Source organism: Miscanthus floridulus, chromosome 15 (assembly GCF_019320115.1).
Source record: "Miscanthus floridulus cultivar M001 chromosome 15, ASM1932011v1, whole genome shotgun sequence".
NCBI lineage: Eukaryota > Viridiplantae > Streptophyta > Magnoliopsida > Poales > Poaceae > Miscanthus > Miscanthus floridulus.
Window position 1 is genome coordinate 72,654,593 of NC_089594.1, and position 7,252 is coordinate 72,661,844.

A 7,252-nucleotide genomic window follows, 5' to 3' on the forward strand; every position below is an offset into this window, starting at 1 on the left:
TGGATGAACCGAAGACACCGGACGAAAGAGAAGAACAAGACAAACTCGATTAGGCGACTTACAACAACATGGGCGCGAATGGAAGCGATGTGCGGCTTCGACAAATTGATCTTGGAGGCGGCGACTAGGGCTAGCGGTGGCGCTGTGAGCTTAGGACGGGGCGAGGTGGCTTCGAAGCTTGGGATGGGAGTGGCATGATGCGGGCACCTGATATTGATGGCAGGAGCAGCTTGGGGCACAAGGCAAGGGAGGAGGCATGGCGGCTGTGGACTTCCGGCGGTGGCGGAGTCCAGCGCGGAAACGAGTTGGAGGAAGGAGAAGGCGGCTGGCAGCTGGGGCTGGGGTGACAACAACACAGGGAAGAGAGGAGACGCGGCAATGCTGCTGGCCGGCCTGCCAATGCAGGCCGCGGGGGAGGTGAGGACTGCGGGATGGAAAAGGCCGAGCAGGGAAACGGGCCGTGACGGAAGCCGAACCGAGCTGGGCTACGGCGGGAGTGGGAGCCGGGCTGCTCGGGCCAAAAGCAGAGAAGGGAGAAGAAAAATAATAAAACTCGTTTTATATTTTCTTAACACATTTTCAAATCCAATTTAAACTCAAATTCTAATTCTTTTGCAAATTTCAATCAAACTAAAGCATCAGATATAAAATATGCAGCAGCATGTATACATGTATGTAGACCTTATATTTGGTTTTAATTTCAACAAAGTTATTATTTTTCTAAATTTAAATGCTCACAAAATGCATAATTAAATCATTTGCTCCTATTTTAAAATCATGCAAATTTTAGGGTGTTACAATGTATATGTTGCAAAAGTAGATCGGGATGTTGTATATGTTGCAATGGCCATACATTTATGTTGTAAGCTTTTGTTCCCAATATTTCAATTGTTTTTCCAGACTTGCAAGTGTGTTTATCTGAATATTGCACGTGTTTCACACATATGTTGCATGTGTTTTCTCTGGATGTTGCAAATATTTTGTAATGGCTTTTTCAAGCGTTTGTAGGTGTTTTTATAAATGTTTCAGACGTATGTTGTAAGTGTTTCAACTGTTTTCGAACGTATGTTGCAAATGTTTAATTTGGATATTTCAAAAGTAGATCGGGTGTTGCATCTCCCTCCTCGCCTTCTACTGCCTCGCCTCGATGTCTCCTCCTCTTCTTGATGCTGGTGATGTTCGTGCAATGTGGGCCTGCATGGGGATGAGCGGCGTGGGGGGGGTGAGTCGTGAGAGTGGCACAGAATCCGAGCAGCTGGGGCGTGTGGAATGAAGGAGGCACAGGGTGTGGGGAGCGACATTCGAACGTGGGGAGCGACATCCGAACTAGTCGTTTCGATAGATTAGGACGAAATCGATAGTTCATAGTAAGTTGTTAGTCCATGACCTATATGAGCAATGGTGTTGCCGGCTTGAAGAATACTATATATACAGGAGAGAAATTGGCTATCCTACGGACATAGGGAAAGTGCACAATGCTAGGACTCGTTTAGGTGGGCGCTTTGTCCTGCTCCAACTTTTTGCTATATGCTTGAAACCTGTCCATATTACTTGATGCCTTACCTTAACACACCTAAGGAATTTATGTTTCTTTCGTGGTATATATACTTAAACGCCAAGGAAACTATATGTTTCTTGGTGTTTCACTTTGGCCATTTAGAAAAATGTTGCCCACAATGCTGGAACATTTACTCACTTCCGGTTGTGCTAAAGCTGGCAATGATTAGTTATCACTGTCAGGGTTGTAAGTCTAGGATCTAGAAACATTGTGGGAAGCTATTCACTGGCTAAAACCACCGTCGATATCAATGTATCACTGCCATTCAAGCTATATAAACTATAGTGGGCAAGCTATATAAACTAATAGTGATAGTTATATATGGTATCACTCCCGCCTCATGCTACTACCACTAGTAGAGAAACTGACTTTTGATCCACTTCGAAATTTAGGCTTTAGTCCCGGTATTTTTCGGCCCGGGACTAGAGAAACCTTTAGTCCCGGTTGGTAGCTCCAACCGGGACTAAAGGTCCCTGCCCAACGGCTACTGCGGCAGGCTTTTGCTGCAGGGGACCTTTAGTCCCGGTTGGAGCTACCAACCGGGACTAAAGGTTAACTTTTACTCCCGGTTGGTCCCTCCAACCGGGAGTAAAAGTCTACTCCCAGGCTAGAGGCTCCGTCCGGGACTAGAAAGGGACCTTTAGTCCCGGTTGCTGTCTCCAACCAGGACTAAAGATCCCCTCCTATATACCCCTTCTTCCTCCCCGAGCCCGAGCCACTTCGAGCTCAGTGTTCTTGCTTCATCGCCGGCCTCTCTTCTTCCTCATCGCCGGTAATCACAAGATTTCTTCGATTCCTCCATCGATTCTTCGGTTCTAAAGGTTACCAACTTTATACTCTCATGTTTCATCAGTAGCATATCTCATTTTGTGGACTAGATATATGTGGTTTTTTATGGTGGATTTTTTTATTTGTAAGCCATTTAAGCTCAAAATCACTTTAAAGTTTGCATATTTGGATGAAGGAAGGTTAAAGTAGTTATTCAAAACTAGTATTCAGCTTTCATTTCTAGCATGCATAGCACACTTCATGGTTTAGAGATATAGAGAATTTTAGAGTTTTTTAATTTTATTTGTTTATAAAATGAGAAATTTATATTATATTAAAAATGAGTATAGAGAGTAGATGGCAACTGCTTCGGGTCCTCGGCCTCTCATCGGGTTCCAAAGCGACTGAGGCCGGACCTCCCTCTCATTGCATGCGGCAAGTGTGAGGAGAAGATTGTGATGGAGTACCGGGTGAGGAAGGAGTGTCCCAACAAGGGCCGTATCTTCTACAAGTGTCCGGATCGCAATGTGAGTTATTTTGTCGCATTTGATGATTATGGTTAATTTATACTTATTTTCATGATGATTGTGATTAAAGTTCTAATTTTTTGTTTTAATTTCAGTGGGATGGCACTGGATGTTCAGGCTGGTACTAGGAGGAAGAGTATGTTGAACACGTGCAAAACTCTCTTGCACAGGCGGCTACGGCGGCTGATGAGGCAGTGATCCTGCGGAAGAAGCCCATAGATGTTGAACAAACGCATGATCTGTCTGTTTTAGTTGGGATTGGTCGCGAAATCCTTATGCTGCTGAAGTGCATTTTAGCTTTAGTTTTTTTAGTGGTAGTTGGGATTGTCTACATTGTAGCGAGACTTTCATAAATTAATACCTTGTGTGGTGGCATGCATGTCGTATAATTAACTAATTATGTTCTAGGTTTTAATATGGTATGTATGTCATGTAATGCAGATGAGCCGGCATTGGATGTACAATGCTGATCGCCGCTCCCAAGAGTTCATTGAGGGCGTGCATTCTTTCTTACGTGTGGCCGAGGCAAACAAACGCGATGGTTTCATGTGCTGCCCATGTGCCATATGTAAGAATTTGAAGGAATATGCTAGCTCAAGGAGTCTTCATTCACACTTGTTGAAGTCGGGTTTCATGCCAAACTATATTTGTTGGACGAAGCACGGAGAAACCGGGGTTGTAATGGAAGAAGGTGAAGAAGAACAATGGGACGATGATGACATTATTGCTGAATATGGTGCCTTCAATGATACTGCAATGGGGGAAGCTGAAGAAGAGGTAGGGGCAGAAGATGAGCCCGCTGATGATCTTGGTCAGGCCATTCGTGACGCACAAAGAGAATGCGAAAGTGAAAAGGAGAAGATCAAGTTCGAGCGCATGCTAGAGGATCACAAGAAATTGCTATACCCAACTTGTGATGCGGGGCAGAAAAAGTTGGGTACCACACTGGAATTGCTGCAATGGAAGGCAAAGAATGGTGTATCTGACAAGGGATTTGGGGAGTTACTGAAAATCCAAAAGAAGATGCTTCCGAAGGATAACGAATTGCCCGCCACTACGTACGAAGCAAAACAGGTAGTCTGCCCTTTGGGATTAGAAATCCTAGAAGATACATGCATGTCCTAATGACTGCATCCTCTACCGTGGCGAGGAGTACGAGAAGTTAGATGCATGCCCGGTATGTCATGCATCGCGGTATAAGATCAGGCGAGATGACCCTGGTGATGTTGAGGGCGAACGTCCCACGAAGAAAATCCCTGCCAAGATTATGTGGTATGCTCCTATAATACCACGCTTGAAACGTCTGTTCAGAAACAAAGACCATGCAAAGTTGTTGCGATGGCACAAAGAAGACCGTAAGGTAGACAATATGTTGAGACACCCTGCTGATGGGTCCCAGTGGAGAGCAATCGATAGAGAATTCCCGGAGTTTGCAAATGACGCAAGAAACTTAAGGTTTGCTTTAAGTACGGATGGTATGAATCCTTTCGGGGAGCAGAGCAGTAGTCATAGCACTTGGCCTAGTTACTCTATGTATCTACAACCTTCCTCCCTGGTTATGCATGAAGCGTAAGTTTATTATGATGCCAGTGCTCATCCAAGGCCCAAGGCAACCTGGCAACGACATCGATGTGTACCTGAGGCCACTAGTTGAAGAACTTCTACTTTTGTGGAACAGACCAGGTGTACGTGTGTGGGATGAGCACAAACAGGAGCACTTTGACCTGCGAGCATTGTTGTTCGTAACAATCAATGATTGGCCTGCTCTAAGTAATCTTTCAGGACAATCAAACAAGGGATATAATGCATGCACGCACTGTTTCGATGACATTAAAGGTATATTCTTGAAAAAATGTCGAAAGGTCGTGTACCTTGGCCATCGTCGATTTCTTCCTACGAATCACCCCCTAAGAAAGAAAGGCAAGCATTTTAAAGGTAAGGCAGACCACCAGACCAAGCCGGGCAACCGAACTGGTGAGGATGTACTCAATATGGTCAAGGATGTGAAAGTAGTATTTGGAAAGGCACATGGCAGCGAACCTATTCCGAACGACGCCGACGGTCATGCACCCATGTGGAAGAAGAAGTCCATATTTTGGGAGCTACCCTATTGGCAAGTCCTAGAGGTCCGTAGCGCGATCGACGTGATGCACCTGACGAAGAATCTTTGTGTGAACCTGCTAGGCTTCATGGGTGTGTATGGGAAGCCTAAGGACACACTTGAAGCACGACAGGACCTGCGGTGTTTGAAAGAACGAGACAACCTGCATCCAGAGAAGACAGATGATGGACGCCATTACTTAAGTCCTGCCAGCTACACTCTTAGCAAAGAAGAGAAGGAAAGCATGTTTGAATGCCTAGCAAGCATCAAGGTACCATCTGGATTCTCCTCGAATATAAAGGGTATAATAAATGTGCCAGAGAAGAAATTCCTAAACTTAAAGTCCCATGACTGCCACGTGCTCATGACGCAATTGCTTCCAGTTGCATTAAGAGGAATTCTACCTCCAAATGTACGTCTAGCCACCGTGAAGCTATGTGCATTCCTCAATGCAATTTCTCAGAAGGCAATCGATCCAATGGATCTAGCTAAACTACAGAATGATGTGGTTCAATGTCTTGTCAGCTTTGAGTTGGTGTTCCCTCCTTCCTTCTTTAATATCATGACACACCTCCTAGTTCACCTAGGTCAAGGAGATTAGCATTCTCGGTCCTGTGTTCCTGCACAACATGTTCCCCTTTGAGAGGTTCATGGGAGTCCTAAAGAAATATGTTCACAACCGTGCTCGGCCAGAAGGAAGCATCGCCAAGGGCTATGGAACAGAGGAGGTCATTGAGTTTTGTGTTGACTTTATTCCCGACCTTGACCCGATTGGTGTTCCTGAATCACGACACGAGGGGAGACTAAGTGGAAAGGGGACACTAGGGAAGAAACCATATATTGGTATGCAGGACAATTATTTTAATAAAGCACACTACACAGTTCTAGCAAAACTCCTCCTTGGTGGATCCGTATATCGAGACACATAAAGAGTTGCTCCGATCTGAGTTTCTAGGGAAGTCTGAAGCTTGGATTACGCGTCAGCACATGGAAACTTTCAGCGACTGGTTGCGAAAAGAATGTCAGGGTGATGAGAGTATTGATGAGCAACTGTATTTGTTGGCTAGGCAGCCATCGTGGCATATCCTCACATACAAAGGGTACGAGATAAATGGGAATACATTTTACACAGTAGCCCAAGATAAAAGGAGCACCAACCAAAACTAGTGGTGTCCGCATAGATGCCACCGACCCTAATGGAAATAAGCAAACATATTATGGCCGCATAGAGGAGATATGGGAACTAAACTATGCACCTACTTTTAAGGTACCTTTGTTCAAGTGCCAATGGGTAAAGGCGACTGGAGGCGGGGTAGCAGTCGACAACCAGTATGGAATGACAACCGTGGACCTCAACAATATTGGGTACAAAGATGAACCGTTCGTCCTTGCCAAGGATGTGAATCAGGTGTTCTATGTCAAGGACATGTCTACAAAACCGAAGAGAGGGAAAAACAACAACTGACCCAATCAATGAGCCAAAGCGCCACATAGTTCTTTCAGGGAAAAGAAACATCGTCGGAATTGAAGACAAGTCAGACATATCAGAAGATTATGAAAAGGATGACCGAATTCCACCCTTCACAGTGAACAAAGACCCAAGCATCCAGCTAAATGATGAGGACACTCCATGGTTACGGCGCGATCATAACCAAGGGATATACGTTAAGAAGAAGTTCACTACTGTGCCCGCTTGATATATATAGTGATGTTTAATAGTGTGTATTAGAGGTATTATGTAATAATTGTGAATTCAGAGATGTTTATTAGGTGTTTCCTTTTTTTCTATGTTCAGATTAAATTTGTGTTTGATGGTGGGATTTCCATGTCGCTTTTGGACAATGAGTGATGAAAAAATGAAAAGATTTACGTTAAAATGATGTGAAAACAAATTTCCAATCGAAAACAAAAGTTTTAATGATTTAAATTAAACACTACATTTTTGCATTAACGAAATAGTAATTATTAATGACATTATGTTTCAATATTTATAAGAAAAAACAAAAAACTTTAGGTCACACAATTTTCCTGTGTGCAATAAAGCAAAAGTAAATCCATATTCTTTTAAAACAATTTTATGCCTTGTATTTAATTTACTGTGCAATTAACAAGACTTTAACATTTTATAGAAAGAAATATATAAAAAAACAAATGGAGCTTGAAAATGGGCGGGAAGTGAAACTGCAGCCCAACTTTAGTCCCGGGTAGATCTACTACCCAGGGACTAAAGGTGGGCTGCATTTTTGCGGCCCGCCAAAATACACCTTTAGTCCCGACTGGTATTACCAGCTGGGACTA

At 43.9% G+C, this 7,252-nt stretch overlaps 1 pseudogene; it reads left to right on the plus strand.

Annotated features, from left to right (window-relative positions):
* The first annotated feature begins 216 nt into the window (after positions 1-216).
* LOC136507647 (uncharacterized) lies at positions 217-6,651 on the plus strand (annotated as a pseudogene).
* The last annotated feature ends 601 nt before the right edge of the window (positions 6,652-7,252 follow it).